At 23.9% G+C, this 18,812-nt stretch overlaps 1 protein-coding gene across 1 annotated transcript in view; it reads right to left on the bottom strand.

Annotated features, from left to right (window-relative positions):
- LOC129614131 (neuromodulin-like) overlaps window positions 1-18,812 on the bottom strand; it is a 170,705-nt gene that overhangs the window by 7,938 nt on the left and 143,955 nt on the right. The gene's annotated exons all lie outside the window — the stretch shown is intronic.

Here is an 18,812-nt window from a genome sequence, read left to right as displayed (position 1 = left end):
AATTTGTATTAAGAATGAAAAATTATTATTTCTATATAGAATAAGAATTGGTGATGAACGTTTGGCATAGAATCAACTAAATTTTCAAAATTAAATCATATGGAAAAATCAAAAAACCCGGAAGTAATACAATAATCAAATACGATAGTGAAAAACTAGAAAAATGTCTAGTAAAAAATAAATATAGAAAAACTTTATTGAATGGTAAACATGAGGTGTAACTTTTTCTAAAAAATAATGAAAAATTAAGAGAGAGGGAACGGAAATATAAAAGTTATAAGAAGTGAAACCGATTACCGAAATTTCAGTAGCTAGAAATTTTTTTATTGCATATAACGATTCAAATTAGAATTTCTAAATAAATGAATCCAAAAACAAAAAATTCTTAGAATATTTACAAATTTACAACGCTCCTTCCAAAAATATTAATATGTTTAGGAATAAATCAGTAATTGAAATGCAAAACTTTTCAAATATACTGTTGCGTTTTGGTTTCTATAAGCTACAGAAAAAGTATTTAATCAATATCGTACCATAAATTGATAGCTAATTATAATATAAAATATACTTTCTATTTATTTCCATCTTAATTTTGGAATATTCGGTTTTACTTCATAATTTATAATAAATCATGTTATTAAGACGTTTAAAAAATATGAAAACAAATTTTCTTCAAAAATTTTCATTCAAAATCCGTTTACTCTGACGTATTCAGAAATATTTGAGTAAATGTTATACTTATTATTTTTATATTACATAAATTTTAATAATAATTATTTTACCCAATTACATATTATATATACATACATATATGTATATATATATCTTATATGCCCACGAATTTTTATAATTAAACTTTATCAAGAAAATTTCGTAAAACTCGATGAATAAATGAAATACATTTTTATTATTTCTGTGGGTATAAGGCAAAATCAATTAAGTATATTTTGTATAAAATTTGAATTTTATTATATTTTAATTTTCCGCTATCAAATCTGTAATGCAATAGAATTTGCTTCATTTCGGATAGAATTAAAAGTAGAATATTTAAGAAAGAAATATTGTTCTATTTTTTGAAGAAAACTAGTGCTATACGTAAAATATGCAGGTTAAAGAGATCTTGTGTAGGTCAATCAAGATATAAAATTCATAAATAATTAAAAAAAATGGGCTAAGGAGTATAAATTTCTACTTTAGTTTGTTTTATCAAATTTCTAATTGATTTATTATTTCATTCTGTTTTCGTACTGTAATGGTAATATTTATAATTATTAATTTCTAATAGATATCTAAATTATTACAATTTCCTAATAATTTCCCAATAAATGAAACTTTAATACAAGTTTTCTAATAAACAAACGTACTAATCGTATTAAGAAATTCAAAAAACTACACGTTTTCTTGGAAGTGAATAGGTAATTATAATTACCAAATAACAGAAAACTAGTTATATGATCTTTATTTCATGATGATCGACAAAATTTGTAGAATCCTGTCCCTCTATATGAAGTTTTTAAAATGTTTTGGAATTCAATAAAAATTTTGTGCTTACGTCATAATAATATCAATCATTGCTCCATGACTATTTCGTCGTACTTGTAGGAGTAGTTACTGACTAAGTTTAAGAACCCTCTCCTAAAACTGTACTTATTTCTTCATGTTATTTTGTGAACAATCTACGCCTGATCATATCAACTTTAATTTTTATGTTAAGTTTTCTTCTTTTAGAAATAGATTTTCAATTATTTCACCTGATTTACGAAAGTACAAGAGCAGAAGCAACAGAAGAATTAAATCAACAAAAATATAAATTGTTTTCTCTTTGTTACATTTTCAATATAAAATGTATAAGTAACAATAAAAAAAAAAAAAAATTAAAATTAATGGTTACAAGTAGAGTAAGTAATTTTCTAAATTAACTTTTATTGTAATTATTCGGAATATTTGATATTATATTTTATCCGGAAATAGAAATGGAAATGAAATTTTCTTGATTAGAAAATAACAATGTTATTTTCGTATATGTATACATAATGGAAAAACGGCATAGATTATGATTAAAATAAATACAAGAAATTTCTATTTAAAATAAAAAAAAAATAATTTATTTTATTATGATAGTTTTAATTCGTTTCGGTAATGAGATTTTATTCTTGATATAATATAAATTATAATAATATTTATATTATATTTGTATATCAGTCTGTATATAGAGGTGGAGGGAGTTGATCTCGTTAAGTCATCCAGACTTGAAACTGGTGGTTCGAGTATTTACTGTTTCACGAAAATAGTTTCATCACAGGTCATCTGAAAATGATTGGCAAGGTGGAGAGAGAATTGCGCCGCTTATGCTTGGAAGAGGATGAGATGGCAAAATATCTACTATCATTGACTCACACTCGGTCTGCTGCCCGATTTTGTTACTCCTACTTTTGTTAGAAGTCCCACAACTCCAGGTGGACGTAATATTCAGGTTTAAAATACTTTTTTTAGTTTCCACCTTTAAGCCACAATTTCATAAAATACGACATTTCCATTTTATTCACGTCATTATATAGAATACTTGAAAACTAAAAAATTGTAGTAAGTTTATGAAAAATATTTTATTTTAAATATAGGCACTTATAAAAACCTTTCCTTTTAACATTAAGAATTTTAAACGTTAGAATGCTACTTATATAATACAAAAGAAAAAATTAACTTTGCACAATAAAAAAATACTTCAGTGCTCTTTTTCTCTATTATTTTGTTTGCTTTACTCTTATCGATTACTATTTTTTTTTGCTTTATATTACTAAATTTCAAAAAGAACAAAGAGTATAATTTAAATAAAGTTATAGAGCAAAAAATAGAAAAAAAAAACAGGAAAGAACTTATTTGCTGATGGTTTTCTTTTATAATTCTACTATTGTTATGCAAGTAAAAAGGCAAAGCGTATTATTCTAATGCTACAGAGATTAAAGAGATAATTTCGTGGGAAAAGTTGTGATAGTATATACTATTATGAAGTTAACTATTACAAAATATACTTTAATAATAAACTTGGCCTTCAATTCAAAGAGAGTATAAAGAAAAATATGAAATAAATTAAAATTTTTTTGTATTTGCGATTGAGAATTTAATTATAAAAATATTTTTTTTAATTTCTGCTTACTCACCTACACAAAAAAAATATATAAATTCAAGGTTACTTGAAATTCTATTTTGATTTTGGAATTTTTACTCAATTTATATCAAAAATTTTCCTAATTAGTTTTGATTTTACAGAAATATTTATATTAATTTTTATATTATTAATTTTTAATATTGAAAATTTCCAATAAATAGAACAATTTTTAAAAGGTAACATTATTAGGGCATATGCAACGTAGGTAGACGTAGAATAACAATTTATTTCTCTAATAAAGATACTAATTTCACTTTTAAGGCACTAAATTCTCTTTATAGGAGTCTTAAAGAATATTTCTTTTATACTCGCTTGTTTTTCAGTTATTCAAACTTTATAAGTAGAAAAACAAAATTAAGGTATTTGAGGTCTTTAAAAATCGAAAATAATTTGAACAGTTCATAGAAAGGAACAAAAAAACAATATGCATGTTTTAACAGAAAATAAAGAAATTTAATAAAAAGAATTCAAGGAATAGAACATCTTTTTTAAGTTTGTAAGTATCAAAATTTTCCTTTAATATTGAAATAAATTTATTTGAATTGATCGATTTTCAAGAAGAAATATTATTCGTTATATAAAATTTAAGTCGAACAAACCATAAATACTCTTTATTCATTCATATTATTTGAGTATAACTTAATAGAATCTTTTATAAAATAGTAAAAATTTTAAATTAAATCTATTGTATATTAATAAATTTGTATAAAATTTAATTAATTAATTATTTACTTATTACCATAATAAATGAAATTCTTTTTGTAATTGTAATATCCCAAAATTGTTAAGGTGAAATATTCTCAATTTCTGTAAGTAATATAGTGGTTTATATTTTAATCATTATGGCTGTAAATGCTTCTCAATCATTAACTCTTTAACTCTTTATTTAACTTAAATAATCTTAACCTAATATCATTCAAATTGTTTATGTACTTCTATCTCTGAACAGTAAATCTTAAAGAAAATTGAATCTTTAAAGATTGAATCTTAAAGAAAATAAAGTTGGGTCAAACCAATGGTTTGTATTGTAGCACTTTTCCCTTCAACAAGTGAAAATTTTGCTTTTAAATACAGTCTATGTATACCTATCACACTATTAAAATTATTTTCATTCATATACAAAACTATTTCTAGGATTGCATATACTTAGGATGACGCATATATGCAGTCTTTGAAATAAAGCAAAATTAATATAAAAAGGAGTTAACACAATGCTCAATTTTAAGGGTTAATTGTGTGAGTTAAGAAAAATAATTATATTTTTTAATTTCACGGAATTTACCGTTAGCTTTCTGCGTTTATAAAAATTTGGAAAAGCTTACGGTTTCGGAAATATAAGGTGTCAAAAATTCAAATTTTACGAATTTCAAGAGGTGATAACTTGAGAGGGGGTGGAGATGGAAAAAAATTTTCTTCTAACAAAATGAACTATTTGTTAATATCTAAAAGCTCCTAAAATTTCAAGCTTCTACAGGCTGGGGTCTAGAAGAAAAACGACATCAAAAATTTGGAAAAAAAGGACTTTAGATAACGGTAAATTTGAACAGCCATTTTGTTTTTCTAAAGTTTAAATATAGCATACCGCGCAAGGGAAAGCAAGCCACTGCCATTCTGCGTTTGCAAAATTTCAAAAATGCTTATGGTTTCATTGCAACAAATATTTAAAAAAGGCCATTTCTAGGGTTTTGGGGGGGTATAACTTCTAGAGGGGGTGAGATAGGTAAAAATTTTGTTCTACGGAAATAAGTTTCTAGTGAAGATCTATGTACGTATTAAATTTCAGCTTTCTATCTTCAAAGGTGTAGAAGTTTTGTAAACAAAAAAAGTGTCCACGGACGGACGGACGGACGGACGGACGGACGGACGGACGGACGGACGGACAGAGTGAAACTAATAAGCACTTTTTTCAAAAAAATTTTTGGAAAAGTGCTAAAAAGAAAAGAATTTAATAAAGTATAACTAACAAAAGAAAAATTAAGTTAAAATTATGCTAGAGAGAAAATATTGATTTTAACTGACGTATATGGAAATATAGAATCATAATCATAAACACAAAGACAACACCATAATATCTTGTCAAAGAGAAAATAACCTTGGTTATTATACGCAATCTGTTCAGCAATAAGCGGAAAAATTTATTTTGTGTCGAAAGTAATTCTGAATTCAAAGTAATTTTAAAAATAATTTCGAATGAATACTAATTGGTAGTTTTATATGAGGTTTATAATGTTAAAAGGATTTTACTTTGAACGAATCAGTTTTAATTATATAATGTAGAATATTGCGAAACGAAGAAAAAATTTTTATAATTCCTTAATTATTAAATTATTAGAATTACGACAGAAACTGCAAAATATGAATTATTAAAAATATTTTAAAAATTTATAAACAGTTGAAGAAATTTCACTTTACAGACAGAATTTTCAAAAATCTTGAGACATTGGAGTTTTTTAAACAATTCTTACAATAATTGTAAAATAAATTTTAATTTAAAAAATAATTGATTCCGATCCTGTAAATTTCTTTTGTTAAGTAATTCAAATAATTTTACGCAAAATTATTATTTCTTTGCAGGATATTATATTGCAGGATATAAATTGCCTGTCATTTAAACTTGTTTCTATAAATATAAGTATTCTTGTTATAATTGTCCCATCATTTTGAAAAATTAATTAACTTTTTCATTATCTTAATTTTTGTATATGTTGTTATGCGTTAAAGCAATGTCTGTATGTACGAATAATAATAATTTTTCTCTAGACTATTTTTGATAATTTACAGACATGTAATTCAGAGGACTAGATAAATATGTCTGTATTTAGATATGTGCCTATATACATACATAAATATATAATATATAATGAAAATAAAATAATATTCACTAATTATCTTTGATTAGCACATAGATTAATTGTGATGTTTTATTAATTCCATTCACGCCCGGTTTATTTATATGTATATATACGTACGTTATTATGTAAGTCATGAAATTTTATTAGACATTTTAATCTATTTGCGGTCAAAGTCAATGTATTATATTTTCAGTTAGGAATTAATCACATAATCTCTTGAACAAAAAAAAAAACAAAAACTAAGAGAACAAAAAAAATTATAACAAAAAGTATAAAGTATTTTATTTTGGCTATTAACAGCTTGAATATTTTGGTTATATACGTGTAATAAATTTTCCATGATGTTTTTTTCAAATTAATTTGTGTAATTAATACAATTTTAGAATATAATTATATATTATATTGTTCAAATAAACAATGGCAATTAATAGAACTCGGAACACTCATATAACTCTTAAAAAATATACTATCTAGTCTGTATACTTCTTCTCTTCTCTGAAGAATCTGCTCTAATGCTCATCTTCGCTTTTAAACCGCAAATGAACAGCAAATTTTTTTTTTTAATTCTAATCCAATTCCAAATATTTTAAATGTAGGTAAGTGCTTGTAATAAAATCCACATAATGTGAAAATTTCAACACTTAAATTAATTTTTTTTTTCTTATTTATTTTGATATTAAATTTCCGAAAGGTTTAAAATATTTTTTTTTTATATCGTATTCATTTTAAACATAAATGTATTTTTTTTTTAGGAATTATGACAGAATTTGTTCTCTTAATACCCATTTCATTTGGTATTCAAAATTAATGGACATTATATAAATTCATTCATTAGTTAGGGATATTAAAAAAACATTACCCTTTTCTAATCTTCTTTTATTATAATATTCCTCTTCTGATACACTTTTTATATACATATATATGTATATGTATAGATTGATATATGATATTTTAGGGATTAACCCTATATTAACTTAAATTATCATAAACACAATATGATAAATGATTCTGAACGCAATATTATAATTTATGTTAAACATTAAAAAAAAAAAAACAGGCGTTAACAGGCCCGAAATTTAAACATTGTTACTTTTAAGAGTAAGGAAATTTGATAAGATTATGATTTATATACATTTTGCCTTAACAAGTGTCCATCACATCACAGAAATATTTTGGTAAACGTTTAATTTTGTATAAATTTCCAACTACTAAGAATGAGTTGAGTTCGAAGTAAAATATAGAATATGTAGCTGGAATAAGTTATCACAATTCTTTTTTTCCAAAATTTTAGAATGTTGAGCTGCTCACATGAATTTAAATGTACATAATTAAATTTTTAATTAAAATTTATGTTTCAACACTCAAGAAAATATAAATAAGAATAACAATTTAAAAATTGCATACTTTTAGGGTGTAGGTTTTAAAAAATATTCTGATCTAATAAAGAAATTCGATATAGTTTAATTTTAGTTTAGATCGTTTTATATCGAAATATTCTCACATGTTTTTCGATTTACAACTATAAAAATATAGAAGGAATATTGCTAAGTAAATTTCATTCCAATTCATATAACAACAATTCCATGAAAATTCCCATATCACCTTAATTGTAACGAAATATGTGTAAATAATATTTTTCAATTTGAAATCAAATTATCATAGGTAAAGAATTCAAAATTCAAAAATCGTGTGAAAGCTTTGATTCAATTGTAATTCCATCGCATATTTTTACAACAACAAAAAAAAACATATAGGTTGTACATTGTAGCTATAAAAGTAACGCAAAAGCTATTCAAACCACCAAAAATTATAACAATACATTTTTTGACTCAATTCGAAATGAGGTTTTCCCTTTCAAACAAACAAAGAAAAAAAAGGAGATATGGGAAAACACAGAAAAAAAACCAAAAAATAACAAAATCCCTAAAATACGTCAAAATGTACAAATTTTCTTTTGCATCACACTTTAATATCTACCCATTATACTTTTGTTCTCTTCTCTTCTCTTTTTTTCATTTTTTTTTCCAAAAATAAATTACAAAAGCAAATTCGAACGCAACAATTCCCTAAGGAAAATTATACACATACCATACAAACAATAAAAGAGAAATGAAAAAAAAAAGACTACTTATAATAAATGAATGAGTGAACGAAAACTAAAAAAAAACAAAAGAGAAAAATATAAAGTAAAAAATAATTTATTCTCGACGTCATTGTCTTCTCGTCCTATCTTTTCGCTTCCATTTCTCCCGACAACAACCATTCTTTCTCCCGCTTACACCTTCTCTTTTGTTTATTTTATATTCTCTCTGTGGATTCATTTATATTCTGCGTCCTATTAATGATTTTGAAAATAAAAAAAAAAAATTCCCTTTATATATGGAAATGTTATTGTTGTTCTCTTTGAGAACAATACAGGGTTGTATAACATGTCATTGAAGATTTTTTTTTTTGTGTTTTTTTTTTAATATTATGAATTTTACCGAATTTCGGTAAATGCTAATAATTCGAAATATTTGTGTAAATAGCGATCAAAAGATCATTATAATAAATACAAATGGAGGAAGTTGATAAAAAGAAAATGTAAATTGTATTTTTAGAATTTTGTCGAGAATAATGACAAAGATTTTATATATTTTAAACATAAGAGAAATTTTTGTATAAAATATTTAAATTTTCCTTAAAGAATTTTCGGAAGTAAAAGGTTTGCTCAATCATTCCGATTGCATATATGTTATCAGTTTTTTAATTCAGCTTAAATATTGTATTTGGAAAGCTGTTCGTCCAAGAATTTTTTGATTAAAAAACGATGATTTTTTATTAAAAAACGCCCCATATCTGTTATTAAAAAAAAATTATTGTATCCAATAATGAATGTATTAGAAATTAAATCAAGTTTGAAAACTAAATCACCTTAATATTCATAATTTATTAAAACATCCTTTGTATATAATGATTTAAAAAGAAAAATAAAACAAAATAAATAAAATTAATCGAATTCAAGAAATACAATGATAGGAGCAGTTCAATAATTCGAAAGCAAACAGGAGAGTAAGAGCGCCACACGAAAATTATATATTTCAAAAAGTTGTTTTCGAACATTGCAACATTTGGAACACAATGCAATGAACAAAGTCAAAAATTTCATAAGTAAAGCAATATTACAAGAGAAAATTTGTAATTGGTACTTTGAAACTTTTTCAATTTCATAAAATCTCAAACCCCATCAAAAATATACTCATACAAAACAGGGTTTTTCATTTTGGAAAGTTCAGAGAAGGCAGAAACAAAACAAAATGGAAAAAATAAAATAAAAGGGAAAAAAATTTTTTTTTTTTCTGTTCACAAATAATTTTTAAGGTGTGTATAAGAAATTTTTTGTGTCTTCTTTTCTGGCCTCCTTTTTACCGTTTTCGTTATTTTTTTTTTTTAATTTTTCTCTTAACGTTAAACATTATTTAGGTCATCTGCAAGGATAATCATTTATATATACATATAAAATGAGTTTCTAATAAACCATATGGTGTTCTTTAAAAATAAGAACAAAAAAAAAGAATGTAAATTTAAATTTATAAAACATGAACCAGCTTTAATGGAATAATTGGAAGTTGTTTAGGAAAACAAGACAAAAAAAAAAAAAAACTGCAAGAAAAATTGTTTTAAAATTGTTTGTGAGTTAACAAAAAAAAATTTTTTTTTTTTTTATTTTATTCTTATCTTTTTGTTTTTTGCGGAGAAAAAATTTAGAATTTAAAAAATTAAATGAAAACAAAAAAAATATTTTAAATTTGTTTTGAATTTAAAACTTTTTTCCAAGGAATTTCTTATTTTAATTTTAGATTTTTTTCTTTTAGTTTAATTTTTATATCGAAAATTTTGTTATAAAATGAAAATTTTTAATAATAAATTTGAAATTTCTGCCAAGAATTTTTAAATATAGGATTTGGACATTGTCCTTATAAAAAATATTATTCAATTAATTTGAATTATATTTTAGATTTTAGGAAAATTTATGAAGATTATCCAATTGAGAACAGTGCTACGAAAATAGTATTTTGCTTATGAACTTTAAAATTAGACCTTCCCTTTATTATTCACAATTTGCTGGAAGAACGTTATTATTCTCAATATTCTCGGTCGAACAAAAAATTAGTTAATTCTAATAATTATAGACAGAAATTAAAAAATAAATGAGAAATATTCGGTTCTTGGTTGTTATTTCAGTTATTAATATAAGAATTTTGCTGATGTTGTGTTGTTATAAACTCGATTTATAAGATGAGCACTAGTATTACTAATTATCAGAATTAGTGACAAAAAAATTTCATTTTTCTTATGAAATCACCAATGTTCATCATTAACTAAAAGACATTCATATCATTTAAATGATTAATGAATAAAATGTGTGAGTATATAAAAATTTTTGGATCATAGATTTTTCTACAAAAATTAAATTTTACATTTATAATTTGGCATCGAAACCCTCATTGCAAGTTAATCTAAAGAAATTGTATTCGTAAAAAGTACACTTATAAATTAATGTAAAAAGTCGGGTTATTCAAGCAATAAACCTAAAAATTTTTTGGAAAGATCAGGGCTAGGAAATCTAACCAAAGGCCGATTCTACATTTTTTTAACATATCTGCGCAGCTAATTGATGGAATTCTAAAAACTAATTGACGAACTTTTCAGAGAATTTGAATTCGCTTTACAGAAAGCGAAACTCTACTAAGATCCAAATTCAGATTTTTCTAGGTATGTAAACTAAAACCTTGCTTGTGCTCTTAAAATTATAAAGAAGTGTTTCAAATGCATTTTCATAATCGTTAACCTAGGCAATACACATTGCGGTCGGTCGGAATGGTGACGACATTCAATTTTTTTTTTTAATTGAAACAAGAAAATTTAAATATAAAAAATAAATTTAAAAGTTTAGATATACAAAAAAAAATATAATGGCAATTTATGAATGTTATCCTTTTAAAAAAAAATTAATTTAATCTTTAATTCGATTAATACGCTCCCATATAATATACTGATAAATTTTAATATCTTTAGTTAGGTTGGGAAATTTCAGACTTTTAAATACACACACTCATTTATTCTCCTTTTTCTTGATCGTCTCTTTAAAGCTGAAGAGAAAAATTATATTATTTTTGTCTTCTTGAATTTTGTCTTCCCATGTAGCAAATTTTTTATAATAAAACTGTTTGGCAATTATCATTTTCTGTCACTATATTAAAAAAATACTGATTATGTTTTAATAAGAATTAAAAGAACCTATATCCTATATAATAGATAAAAGCTATGATTTATTTTTTTTTTGCAATTTTATCATTGAAATGTTAGAAATTCTCACTATGAGAGTTTTGCATTTCATAATTAAGAATTAATAAAATTACTGCTTTTTTTGATTCAATATTATTCTTAAATCTACAAAATGTCACGCAACAATTGTGTCATGATAATCGATATTTCCATAATTGTTTCTCATACAGAATTTCACCTTACGTTATCATTCCTGCTCTCATAGAATACTTAACTCAAATCAATACCCTTGTCCAATTTTTTATAATTTTTTTTTTTTGTGGTTCTTAATTTCCTTTTTTTACATTCACTAAATTTTAGGACCTTTTTATTCATATCCTTACATATACAACATTCTCTCCCATATGTATATATATATATTTAATTACATGTTTATACATATAGAATGGAATATTTAATAAATGTATTAAGATTAAGAGACTTCTCATTTGTGTAGGTTTACCTTTTTTTCTTTGGTGTACAAAAGAAATAACAAAAATTTCTTTTAATGATGCACGCAATAAACGCTTTATTCACTTTTATTTTTTTTTTGTTTTTGGGATTCATTTGAATTTGTAACAACATATTCTTTTATTTCCCAAAAAAAAAAAAAAAAATAATAATTATTATATTGAAAGGAATAAAGGAATGTTAATTAAAATTAATTGAACAAAGGAAATGTTTATAGGTTTTTGTTTTATGTAAAAATTGTTTTGTTGAAAGTCCTGTGTAATTATTGTACAAAAGAGCTTGATTTATATTCAATTTACAAAAAAAAAAAATTAAGAAAGCTAAGAAGAAAAGCAATAAAAACATAAGAATACGAAGATATTTTGGATGGTGAAATTTTGCGTCCCCCTTCTCTAAGCAGTTTAATTTTCAATTTTAGGCGAATTTTGAAATCAATATATTAAAGTAAAACTATGGTTTTAAGATTAAAATTGGATTTGAAAACGGCATTGCATAATACATAAAATAAAAAATTTAAATTCATTTTGCAGTGCCACAGCTTTAGAGCAGAAAATTTTCGGAAACAATAGCAGAGTGTAAAGGTAGGTATTGGAAAATATTACAGTTTTTCATCATATATAAGAAGAATGGAATGTTCAATCAAAATGTAAATCTTAAATTCAGCCGTTAAATGTAAATTATATAAGAGAATTACGACTTTCTACTTGACTTCGAGTCAATCATCAGTTTTATAGATCATTGTAGTTTTAACCAGGCGTTTACAGCCTGCCGTAGTTTTTCATCTATTATATATTAAACATTAGAATTTTAAGTATAATTGGCATAGTATGACCTGACCAGAGTTTGAACCTGAACCCCGTCATTTAACTTTCAGCTGGCATAACCGCTGCACCATTGGTCAAATACACTAAATTGATTAATTTATGTTAAATTCTAGTTTAGGTTCAAGTTATGCAAGTCAACCTTTTCTAAGTCAATTTTAACTCATTTAATATTTTGACTGAATTTACGTGCTATCATTTTGAATTTACAATTTAAATTTTAAAATACATAATGGTTAAAATCATAAGTAAAATAAGTAAAATAAGAATTATTCTTAAAATTATTATTTTAAAAAAAAAAAATTATTGAAATATTTATAGAGAATTTAAATAAAATTTTCAATTATAATTTTGAAAAACTCATCTATTCTCAAATTACCTAAAGTACAAGAATTTGAAATTTCTATATAAAAATTATTTTATCATACTCTCAAAATTTAAGATTTATAAGAATGTGGCAGGAGATTTGTTATTGTATAATAACAATTACCTTAACATATATGTGTGCATATACGAACATGAACATACATTACTAGTTATGAGTGAATACATAAGATATCCGAATAATTAAAGCATATGATTTTATAATATATATATGTATATTTTCTTCCATACTCATTATTCCAGATCATTATGGAAATGTGGTTAAAAATTTTATTGCATTTTATGCACGTACCAAAAATTTTACTATTTCATATTATTTAAAATGAAAAAGAAAATGAAAATTCTTAAAATTTCATCAATTGAAAATAACATAGTTATTAATTTTCGTATATATTGCAGGAATTTGTAAAGGATAAATATCATTTATTATACTGAGCATAACCTAAGTTTAAGAATTACAAAATGGCAGTCTCATATTATTTTATTATTTTAGGGGAGTCGTTCTTATAATATTTTGACATATTCTTGCTTACAAATTGTGTGGGGTAGAAATGTAAGAATAACAGTTTTTGATTTTGTTATAATGAAATAATTGAAATTTTTAATTTTCAGTGTACAAGAGCTCTTGAAAACATTATGATATTTAGAATAAAAACCACAACTTTTTGAAAAAATGATCTTGTCTTATAACACTTCTGGGAACACAAAAGTATAATAGAGAATATTTTCTTAACAAAAATTATTATTTCTTTGAAGTGGATTAAAAACTGGGGAATTCAACAAAAACAAATTCATTTTAGATTTTAAATTTTTGGTTCCGACAAACTATTCAATTAGACAGCATACGATTAGGATGAGAGTAAAAAAAAAATTTATTAATAATCTCAAAATTTTTGTTATTGAAATGAACTGGAAAATTCTAGTACAACAATTTATGCTTCGAGCCTGTCATTTTTTTTTAAAAACAAAAAAAATTTCTTTACACAGCACCATTGCACATTTTAATTCTACAAAATAAATTTTACAATAGTCTTAGGAAGATTTTTTTAGAAAATGAAGAGCATTTTTCCTCTATCCTCTTTGGACTCTAATTTCTCTTTGAATTTTTTTAATTTAGTTGGATTTCTTTTTTTTTTTTTCATTATAATTTCATTTTAGATAATAATTTTTGATAAAATTCATTTTTACATATTTCAGGAATTTTTATATTACATTATTTTTTTTTTTGTTTAATTTTTCAACTTAAACGAATTTTTTCACTTTAATTTTTTTTTCTTTTGGATTTCCTTGAAGCATATGAAGGAGATTCTTTACCACCCATATGAAGGAGATTCTTTAAGGAGATTACAGTAACACCCGGATCGGATGAACAAACATTAACATAGAAGATGAAAATATGTATGTCCTCAACTTGAATCTTTAACTAATTTTGATTGTCAATTCTATAGTCATTAGTCATTAATCATAAGAATTATAAATTATGTCAGCATTATTTAAGTGGAAGAAGAAAATTTTGAGTTCTGATATTTGCGCTAAAAAAGAAGTAGTTTTTTCTAGATCTCATTTCGCCTTAGATTTCTATTATAAAATCAAAGAACAGGACCATATTTAGTTCAATTTCCTAAAATTTATGAAATTCTTGAAAATAATGCCCAAGTAGATTATTTATTCAACTTTACAATGCAAACACAAGTTCATTTTTCATATAAAAAAACTACAGTAGACAAACACGTAAAATAGGGTTTGCCTGTATATGGGTTTTGCTTTGGAATTTTTTTAATAATTACTTTGTGGAATAAAATTTATTTATTCACTATATTCAACATTAAAAATAATGTGTTTTTTTTTTTTGTACATAGCCATAAATTTTCTTCAAAGTACATCCAAGGTATTTCCTTGATTATTCTTTTTTGTTTTGTTGCCATTATTCATGTAAGAAAAAAAGAGAATATATTAAAGAATATGGACTCAAATAATTTAAATTTTTTTGTATATATACAAAAGAAAAAAAAAAATTATTTTACACTATATGAACGAACACCTTAAGGATAAATTTATATCCTGTTTTTTTTTTTTTCAAAATGAAAATATTATCTCTGGTAATGACTTTGAATTTTTAAACAATGCAAAGATATTTAAATAAGATTTAGAAAAAATCTGCCTTATCCTTGTGTATGCAACTATTTTGCATAGAATTATTATTTTTTTGTATTGTAATTTTGAAACTTGTTTGGATTTTAAGTTTTCAGTTGATTAAAATTCTATTTTCTGGCAATATACTTATATATATGTATGTATGTAAATGAGAGATGAATTTGTGAACTGAAAGTTTTTAGTTAGGTGGATTTTAAAACTGATCCACAATTCATTGAAATTACAAGAATGCGAAATGAGACTGAGCTATTCTACTTATACAAATTAGCAATCTAAAATGAAATACCACATGGCACAGCTAATTTTTATTAAAGATACTCAGAAATATTATGTTTCTATTTTAAATACGCAGCCTTTCAAATACAACTCTCTATAAATAGGATAAAATGAGAGCCTTTTTAAATTAAACGAAAATTTTATTCTATATCCGGGCGTATTTCTATTATTCGTTGTTTATTCTTTTTGATTCCTCTATAAGTTCGACAATTCTAAGACAACAACCTTGCTTTTAATGAAGAAATTTAAACTTTTCATTGTTAAATACGTAATATTAAAAAATCTATAAAAACTCTATTGAATGTTTAATGTTGAATTTTTATAGAGCAATGGATACTAATTTTTTAGTCCGAAAACTTTACCTTAAAGAACTACAAAAGAAAATGTGCCTATAATTTACTATTTTTTCAAAATATATCAAAAATTTTCATTGCAAGTAAAGAGAAAATCGGAGATTCTTCCATTTTTTGTTTGAAATAAAACTAGAGACATAAAAATAATGTCAAGTGAAATTTTATGTAAATTAAAGCAAGCAAAACAAAACAATAAAAATGAAGCAAGGAAAAAAATTAAAGCAAATATCCTTACATTTTTTCAGGACCTTACATGTTAGACTTAGTTAACTATCATATTTCATTTTATATTTTCATAAATCTTAAAATTTGACATTTTTTAACCTTATCAATTTAAAAATTATTTTATGTGTTGTTAAGTGTTGAATTTTCATGTGTACACAGAGTGAAATATGTTACGGTTTTGCTAAAATTCTACATGCCATCAGCATGTCATAAAAAGATGAATGAAAAAAAATTATTTCTAAAATAATTTTTTAAGCTACCCTAAGAGTATGATAATAAATTGGAAGTGTTGTTTGCAGTAGTTTTAGTGTCATAATAAAATTTTTATGTAAAGTATGTCGCGTATAATATGCAATTCAGGAGAATTAAAATATTTTGTAAATAATCTTTAGTTTTAAAATTCACATAGCCAGTAGTTGTGTAACTCATATAGTCTACAAAATATTGTTTAATACCAAAATCTTTGATTAATTTTTGATGAAGATAAGAAGTGGATCACTTTTTACAGCTTTTTGCCAGAGCAGCATAAAATTGTTTAAGGAGTGACCCATCCTCCTATTATATTCTTCAATCAGACAATATTCCGTTAGATCGACATCCTCCCGTGAAAGTCATATAAGTTTCCGTTCGTGTCTTAAATCTATTGTAGCCATAATTTTCTTGTTACATTATATATTTTTCTATTTGCCCAGCAGGTTTTCTGTATTATCGTTTTAGGTATCAATACCTCGTGAGTACATGGAAGCAGGCCCAAGTTTTCTCTTTTTTTAAGTAGAATAGTGAAAATTTTTCCATGTTCCAGCAGATTTTCTCTATAACTATTTTAGGCAGCAACACCTTGTGAGCACATGGAAGCATGCCCAAGCTGTCCTGATTTTTTTTTAGTAAAATCGCGAAGATATTTCCATGTCTCACAATTTCATCCTCCCTGCACTTATCTGTCCAATTTAATTGCTATGCTATATTGTATCTTTTTCATAAATTATATATTTTTATTATTTTTTCTAAATCTGACTGATACGAATACAGTAAAATTTGAATAAATAATTTTAATAGATTTTCAGTTTTTATGTTTCGGTCATTAAAATCTTAAATTGTAAATATTTGAGATAAATTATGGAACTTGAATGTGCTGGCAGGCAATTGCTTTAATCGGCTCTATTATGTCTTGTACCTATTATTTAACTAGCAAACTTAAAATTCGTAATTCTATTTTGTAAAATTAATAAAATAAATTTCAAATTTATTTTATATAAATTAAATGCCATTTCCTGCTATTAAGGAAATAAGGACGATGCATTTTTTTAATTCAATTTAATTGATTCAATGCCATATCAAATTAATTAGACAATTTTAAAATAAACAATTGAACATTTTTTTTTGTATTCATTCCTAAAATGATTTTGAATAATTGAAAAATTCTGTAATCAATTTTAATTTTTATTTAATTTTGCAATGCAAAAATTAAATTGCAATCCTATAAATTGTAAGCAAAATGTATAAAAAAAAGTTATTTTCTAAATTGAAATTAAACTTATAAAATAATATTTTTTTTTTTACTTTTTTATAGCCAAATCAATTATTTTTAACCTTCAACAAATCTATCTGTTGCTATAAATTTTATTTTATTTTTATTTTTTGTTCATAATGCAATTAACTTTTGTGTATATAGAGTAAGAGTGTATAATAAACAGGATCCTATTTTCAAATAGTTAGCAGTCAATTAAATTAAAATAATGATAAGTACAAATTCTATGTATTTTGTATAAATAGAATATATAATTATATATACATACATTCACATACATCATACATATAATATGGATGTATGAGAATAAAAAGAAACTAAGGATAATTACCTGTAGAAAATTGGGTTTTTCTATTTTCTTTGTACAATATTACCTATAAATATGTATAAAAAGGAATCACCTTGAAAATATACTTATAATATATGAACTTTGTCCTTCTCTATATATTGTATACACTATATAATAATTTATTTTTTTTTTTTCTTTTGTTTCCTATATGAAATAGTATGAATATATTCTAAGTTTTTATATTGCAAAAACAAAAAAAATATAATTTTTATTATATTAAACAGAACGAAACACTTTCAACATTCTCTTATAATATAATTTATAAATTAACATATATATACATATACATACTTCTATTACATTCGAGAACAACTCATTTCAAAGACTACATGAGAAAAACATTATAAAAAATTACAAACTATTCCTACCTTTACTCTATCTACTTTTATATTAAATTATTTAATAGAGAGAGTAAAATAAGAAGAGTATACAAAAATTGGTATGAAGACAAAGTCAATTTCTTAAGAAGTATTGACACAATTTCCCCTATAATATTATAAAATATTATTTTATTCGAAATTTATTAATGTGTGAAATTTTTTCATATTTTTTATATTAAAAAAATATTCTTACATAATTTTCTTTTGCAATACTTATACAGGGTGATTCAGTAGTCAGTGACAAAACACATACCATTATTTAGAATATCAAATATGAGTAAAATTTTTATTCAGAACTAGGTGTCAAATCGAAATGGTTTCCGAGATACGGGGTTTTCAAAGAGCTTCCACGAAATTCTATTCCGAAAAAGTTAGAACCTTGAAAAAAAACAGTTTCTGAAGGGGTTAATATAGGTCATCAAGTAACATGTTACTTGATTTTGTATTGGATGTACTTTCGGAATAAGAAGCATTCGAACTTGTGTAAAATCAAATTTTTTGTTTTTTTTTTGTTTTTTAGTTTTCACTAAACTGATAATTTCATAC

The sequence above is a fragment of the Condylostylus longicornis genome, unplaced genomic scaffold (genome assembly GCF_029603195.1).
Source record: "Condylostylus longicornis isolate FDR11 unplaced genomic scaffold, ASM2960319v2 ptg000101l, whole genome shotgun sequence".
NCBI lineage: Eukaryota > Metazoa > Arthropoda > Insecta > Diptera > Dolichopodidae > Condylostylus > Condylostylus longicornis.
Note: the sequence above shows the minus strand (reverse complement) of the source record. Positions and strands in the feature narration are given on the sequence as shown.